Genomic DNA, 7,908 nt, shown 5'->3' with positions numbered 1-7,908 from the left:
TTGTTCGTATGTTTTCTTCGTAAGTGTTCATTTCCCTTTTCCCCTACTTCTGCGTTTTTTGAATTATGGCCGGAGAGACTTTAATCCCCTGATATACCTTCTTCCGTTCTGATTTTGATAGGAGTAATCTTAAGTCAGTGCAATTTAGCCTGAAGCTTTCTGAAGCCTACAACCTTCACATCCCTGGGCCTGATGATCATCCATGTTATCCTCCTCCCAATTGTGTGATTTTCTTTAAGAACCAACTTCTTGGTAATTTGCATTTCCCCATCCCTTTTTTTTGGAGTTGAGTCAGTATTTTTGCATCTCTTTGTCTCAATTTGAATGCCTTCCACGCTATGTGCAAGATAGTAATCCTATGTCATCTGTACGACATGCCCTTACCTCCTCAACTTTTCCATCATTTTTATTCCCTCAAACAATCAAAGCCCGACGTTTTCATGGTGCAATCTCGGCCCAAGTGTAAGTTCTTCACGAGTATGCCTTCTTCTAATAAAAGCTGGAAGTCCCATTTTTTCTATGTGCAACTACTCGACCTTGTGGCTTGGCCCACTAAGTGGCACTCAAGTCTTCCTCCTTCCTATGAGTTAAGTGATCATCAACACTAGCCAGATTGCTTTACTACTTCTAGGAAATTAGACAGGGTGCAGCTCTAACTCTCTTTCTTACTACGAGAGAGTGTGTTGTATATCTTTGGGTTGAGTCCCATTTGGACACCCTTGACTGTACCTTTTGGTAAGATCAAACAACTTCTCCCTCATATTTTCACTAACTGCGGTATCTCCTTTTATCTGCAGAAATCATCATGTTTAGAGTTTTTGCCCTCGACTCCACCACGTTGCCCAGTGACATTTTACAGAATCACGGAAGAGAGATTATTGTTAGGACCAAAAGTAGCTAGAGGGGGGTGAATAGCTCGTCGCGTTCGCTCGGTGCTTGGCGTTGCTCGGCGTTGCTTGTTTCTTCAAGAATATGCAGCGGAAAATACAGAAACAAATACAACCATGCTAACACTAGGATTTTACTTGGTATCCACCTCCAAAAGAGGTGACTAATCCAAGGATCCACACCACGCACGCACCCTCCACTATGAAACACTCCTTTTCGGTAACTACCGAGGGCGGAGAAGCCCTACAGACTCTCGGTACAAGAAGAAGGAAAGGGAAACAAAATACAAGCACAAAGCTTACAATGAATGCAGAAAACCCTAACCCTAGCTTCTCTTCTTGCCTTTGATCCGCCTCTTGACTCGGAGAGCTTCCAAGAACCTTCAAGAACTGGCGATCACGAGCTTTGAGAGTGCTGTGGAGGAGCTGGCGAAGATCTGAGATGAAACGGTGAAGAGATGCTACAGCCAATGCACGCCTGCAGCTCAAATACGACGCAACGGTCGGATCCCGATCGATTCGAATATTCCCAATCGATCGGGGAGGCTTTGGATTGATCCACGGATCGATCCAGAGCGCCTCTGTGCTCTGGAAAAACGCCTGGATCGATCCACGGATCGATCCAGCGCTTATCGCGCAAAGCAGCCGTGTCCCAATCGATCCACTGATCGATTTGGACATCTGGATCGATCTACGAATCGATCCAGAGGCTCTCTGTTCGCTAGGAAAGGCCTGGATCGATCCACTGATCGATCCAGCTCCTGGATCGATCCACTGATCGATCCAGCACTTGGTTTTTGCCCAAAACCAAGTCCCAAGCCTCTCAAACCAACATCCGGTCAACCTTGACCTGTTGATACATCATGCCTAGCATCTGGTCACTCCTTTGACCTGCTAGGACTCCCCACCAAGTATCTGGTCAATCCCTTTGACCCACTTGGACTTTACTCATCGTGCCAATTATCCGGTCACTCTCTTGTCCTACTTGGACTTCCACCAGATGTCTGATCATCCTTGATCCATCTGGATTTTCCTGGCCCGGCTTCACTCACGGGACTTTCACCGCCTCACTCACCGGGATTTCCTCGCCTAGCTTCACTCACTAGGACTTTCACCGGCTTCACTCACGATTTCCAATCTGCCTAGCTTCACTCACTAGGGCTTTCCTTCTGGCTTCACTCACGGGACTTTCACCTGCCTAACATAGTTTCCTCTTGCCAAGCATCAGGTCACTTTTGACCTACTTGACTCTCCTTCAATCACACTGATCAATCCCCGATCAGAATCTCCCCACATGAACAACTGCACTGCATTGTCCATGTGTCTACATGTATTGTCAAACATCGAAACTATGACCAAGACCCAAGCTTGGTCAACTCAGTCAACCTCTACCTAAAGGATATTGCACCAACAATCCCCCCCTTTTTGATGTTTGACAATACCTTTAAGTTAGGACCATTCTGAGTTAAGCTAGTCCCATAGCCTTAACTCCATTCATGCCAAAAGTATGAATGTTGGTTCCCTTCATTCTCCCCTATGAGCTCCCCATAGGTAATGAAAGCCTAGCTTAAACCACACATTCTCCCCTATTGGCACACATCAACCCATCTTTGAGCACACATCAACCCATGCCTCAATTTTAGGCACACTTCAACAAATGCCCCATTGTTGAAAACTCTCCCCCTGAAGAGTTGCTCATCGTTGTTCACAACTTCACTCGTTGTGGTCAACACGATAATGAAGGTCCCATACCCTTCATTATCCTTAACCTTACATTCTCCCCCAATGTAGGCAAATGCCCATCCTTGAGCATTATCCACTAGAACCCACTTGAATAATGAGGATATCCACTCCCCATTAAAGTTCAAACGCTCAACCTTGAGCATGTTCTTAACAGAAGGTTAACCACCTTCCAAGGTTCATGAAAAATAATTTTTCATGTCTTTAAAGAGTTCCTCCCCCTAAAGACATGGTGGTAACTTCTATCATTGCACCAACAATGACTTGGAATTCCTAAACCTTTAGGAAACCCAAATTTTAGAAGTTTTGAGGTTTAAATGTTCAATATTTGAAACAACCTCAACCTAAACTTCTACTTAGTCTTCGTTAACCAATCCATCCTTGTTTTCAACATGAAAACACCCTTTTTATGTATACAAATGTATTTTGAGGGGTTAGGAATGGTTACATTGACTAAAATAGGTTTAAAGTGCTGAAATCAGACCTTCCCAGCCAAAATCAGCGTCCTGGATCGATTGGAGTTGGGTTCCAATCGATTCAACCTATTTGAATCGATCCACTGATCGATTCAGGATGTGTGGATCGATCGGCTGATCGATCCAGTGAGCTTCTGCTCGCGAGAATTGCCTTCTGGATCGGTCCACGGATCGATTCAGGCACTCCAATCGATCCATGGATCGATTGGAGCTCTGATAGTTGCTGAATTTCAAATTCAGCCAACTTCAGAAACCCCTAGAAAATTCTACAAAAATCTAAAAATCATGAAATTTCATGTAGACATTATTTAGGGCATACTTTATCATGGAAAAATAGTTTTCTATGAAAATACTTCATATTTTCAAATATTGACACAAACTTGAAAACATGCTAAAACTTTAGCGTTTTCTTCAAGTTTGTGTCTAACTATTCAATGGTGATTACTATCAAAAGATAGCATTCACCAAGGTTTTCCAAAATTATTTTTAAAAACATTTTCAAAACCAATATCCCACCATGTTCCTTGGGCTTAATGCACATGACTTGTACATTAGCTTTCCCAATGATGGGATAACACATAACTATGTGTTTTGATGAACCTAAAACTCAGAAGAATGCACTAAATCAACATCTTGAGTTTTGTTCATCTTCCTAACATCTCACTTGTATCTAATGTGCACTTAAACACATACAAGTCACCTTATAGTCCTTGTGAGATGTGAGATTTTGGTTTTACCCTATTCTAGGGATCATGCATATCTATCTAGGCATTTTAAAGATATTAAACATCCACCTAGGATGTCACTTGTTAATAAGTGATGTTAAATGCCATTTGTCCTTAATTTCAAGGAATTTAAACTTAATGCATGATTATGTTATGGCATACATTAAGATGAAATAATTTTCAAAAGAAAATATCCTATAACTACTTGATGTATGAATGTCATGACATGGTATTTTTGGATTTTTCATAATAAAACATAAATGTAAAAATAGACATGATGTCATGACATATGATGGGCAAATAATCATGGCAAGGTTTAGCATAAATAAAATATACCTAGATTACCTATCTAAGTATCCTTAACCACTTAGCTAACTCAAAATATATCACTTGTTTTAACTTAAAATGTTAAACCTAGATTGCCCTAAATGCTTCAAAGAAATGCCAAAACCTAAATTGACAGTTCTATTTCTCTTGATTTGTTTATGCCACTTAAAAATTAAGCATATCCTCAAATGTTGGCATATTCCATTTTTCCTCAAGAATAATCACATAAATCAAGGCCCGGATTGCCTTAAATTTCTAAGAGAATACCAAAATCCCAACTTGGTATTTCTCTAGGTTTTCCCAATTTATGCCATTTAAGATTAAAATCAATTCTTCCACCATTAGGCACATTTTACTCTTTCAAGGAGTAAATAATAATTCCATTTCATTTTCAAAGGTTAACACAACCTTGAAAATGCTCCTTGAGTGTCAATTTCCTCAAAGTTGGGTTAACACCCTTCTAATCGGAGTTGACACTCTCTAACCCATCTATGGGGTAGAGAAGATGCTCCTAGGAACCCAAAACCTATTGGTGCTCCTAGGATGCTCTAGGTATTCACTAGGGATAACCTCCCTAGATACCTTCCTAGTGACCTTGTTTTGCTTCTTAGAAGCCTTGGTCACTTTTTCTAGGTCAACTCTAGGGATTTCTTCCCTTGTGACCTTCTTTGTGACCTTCTTTGACTTCTTAGAAGTCTTAGTCACATTTGTTGCAAAAATACTCTTAGGGATGACTTCTCTAGTATTTTTGACTTGACCACGAGACCTAGGGTTTGTTCCATAACTATATGGAACCCTATGGTAAGAGGGCACATCCTTCTTAGCCTTGGGTTTGTATCCCAAACCTCTATGGCCATTAGATGACCTATGTGCTCCCAGACCTAGGCTATGCTCATTTTGCCCTTTTAGGATATTTTCCATACTTTTTAGGGTCTTTTCAATTTTATCAAGTCTTGACCTCAAGACTTGATTTTCTCTCACTAAGTCCTTAGTATTTGACCCATGAGCATTTTTGTTTCTAGACTTGTATCTAAAATCCTTAGAGTCTTCGCCTAGATTTTTACCTACAATCCTAGCCTTAGGTGTAGTAGTTTTAGCATGAAAAGCTATATGTTTTTCTTTAACGCTATCATGCTTTCTATTTTCATGGTAAATAGCATTAAAATGATATAAATTTGAACTATCATGCTTTTTACCATAATGTAAAGGAGTAGGCTCAATAAATGTTACCTTCTTCTTTACCTTAGAGACTCCCCCTTGACTAGAGCTTCCTCCATGAGCCTTGACCACCTTCTTCCCCTTAGGACATTGACTTAGGTAATGCCCCTTTTGATTGCAAGAGAAGCATACGATGTGCTCCTTGCTCTTCTTTGTTCCGGGGATGGTCTCCTTGGGCTTCTCCTTGCCCTTTTGTGCCACTTGGCCCTTCTTCTTGGCCAATTTAGGGCATTTGCTCTTGTAGTGCCCACTTTTCCTACACTCAAAACATATTATATGATTTTTATTTTTAATTGAAACATTTATACCTTCTTGTATAGGGATGGCACTTGCTCCTCCATTTGATATTTCTTGAATTTCGGAGGTGGCACCATCTTCTTCTTCTTCACTTGACCCGGATGTAGAAGCTTCTCCTTCTTCTTGATCCGGCGTCACCAAGAATCGCTCCCCCTCAATCCTAGAGGTGGAGGCTTCATCATCTTGAACATGAAACAAGGAGTATGCTCCCTCCTTGTTCCCTTCGGTGCATTCCCTTGAGGATGAAGCTTCTTGGATTTCCTCTTCTTCGAAGGTTGAGCATCTCTCAACCTCGGAGTCCTCCTCTTGGTCTTGCTCCAAAGAGTCACCCTCTCTGGATTCTTCATGATCTTGTACAGTGGAGGGGATCTCTTCATGAAGCTTAGCCAATTTGCTCCAAAGTTCCTTTGCACATTCAAATTCTCCAATTTTACAAAGAATGGTGCTTGGCAATAAATTGACCAAAAGCTTGGTCACTTTGTCATTTGCCTCGCACCTTTGGACTTGCTCCGGGCTCCATTTGCTTTTCTTTAGAACTTTGCCCTTTGAATTTCTTGGAGCCTTGAAGCCTTCCATTAGAGCAAACCATTGCTCTATCTCCATCATAAGAAAATTTCCGATTCTTGATTTCCAAGAATCGAAGCTCGTGGAAGTGTATGGTGGAGCCACCCTTGTGTCAAATCCAAGTCCATCTTGGAATTGCATCTTGAAGTTGAGCTTCTTGAAATCTTTGACTTTTGATGAATTTGCTTCAACTTCTTCACCCTCTAGCTTTTCTTGTTATGCTTGACCCTTCCGGCGATGATTCCGGTGAAGAGCGGCCTCGCTCTGATACCACTTGTTAGGACCAAAAGTAGCTAGAGGGGGGGTGAATAGCTCGTCGCGTTCGCTCGGTGCTTGGCGTTGCTCGGCGTTGCTTGTTTCTTTAAGAATATGCAGCGGAAAATACAGAAACAAATACAACCATGCTAACACTAGGATTTTACTTGGTATCCACCTCCAAAGGAGGTGACTAATCCAAGGATCCACACCACGCACGCACCCTCCACTATGAAACACTCCTTTTCGGTAACTACCGAGGGCGGAGAAGCCCTACAAGACTCTCGGTACAAGAAGAAGGAAAGGGAAACAAAATACAAGCACAAAGCTTACAATGAATGCAGAAAACCCTAACCCTAGCTTCTCTTCTTGCCTTTGATCCGCCTCTTGACTCGGAGAGCTTCCAAGAACCTTCAAGGCGATCACGAGCTTTGAGAGTCTTGTGGAGGAGGCAAAGATCGAGATGAAGCGGTGAAGAGATGCTACCCAACGCCGCTGCGGCTCAAATCGGCCTTAGCGGTCGGATCCGTCGATCGAATATTCCCAATCGATCGGGAGGCTTTGGATCGATCCACGGATCGATCCGGCGCCTATCGCTCGAAACCGCTGGATCGATCCACGGATCGATCCGGCGCTTATCGAAGCAGTAGCGTCCCAATCGATCCAGATCGATTTGGACATCTGGATCGATCTACGAATCGATCCGAGGCTCTCTTGGCTAGAAGGCTGGATCGATCCAGCGATCGATCCGGCAATTTTGCCCAAAACCAAGTCCCAAGCCTCTCAAACCAACATCCGGTCAACCTTGACCTGTTGATACATCATTCCTAGCATCTGGTCACTCCTTTGACCTGCTAGGACTCCCCACCAAGTGTCTGGTCAATCCCTTTGACCCACTTGGACTTTACTCGTCGTGCCAAGTATCCGGTCACTCTCTTGTCCTACTTGGACTTCCACCAGATGTCTGATCATCCTTGATCCATCTGGATTTTCCCTTGCCTGGCTTCACTCACCGGGACTTTCACCTGGCTTCACTCACCAGGATTTCCTTCTGCCTAGCTTCACTCACTAGGACTTTCACCTGGCTTCACTCACCAGGATTTCCAATCTGCCTAGCTTCACTCACTAGGGCTTTCCTTCTGCCTGGCTTCACTCACCAGGACTTTCACCTGGCCTCACATACCAGGACTTCCTCCTGCCAGCTTCACTCACTTTGACTTTGACTCTCCTTCAATCACACTGATCAATTCCTGATCAGAATCTCCCCACATGAACAACTGCACCTGCATTGTCCATGTGTCTACATGTATTGTCAAACATCGAAACTATGACCAAGACCCAAGCTTGGTCAACTCAGTCAACCTTGACCTAAAGGATATTGCACCAACAATTATGTTCAGCTAGGAGGTTCCCCAGGCC

Source organism: Zingiber officinale, chromosome 1A (genome assembly GCF_018446385.1).
Source record: "Zingiber officinale cultivar Zhangliang chromosome 1A, Zo_v1.1, whole genome shotgun sequence".
NCBI lineage: Eukaryota > Viridiplantae > Streptophyta > Magnoliopsida > Zingiberales > Zingiberaceae > Zingiber > Zingiber officinale.
Note: the sequence above shows the minus strand (reverse complement) of the source record.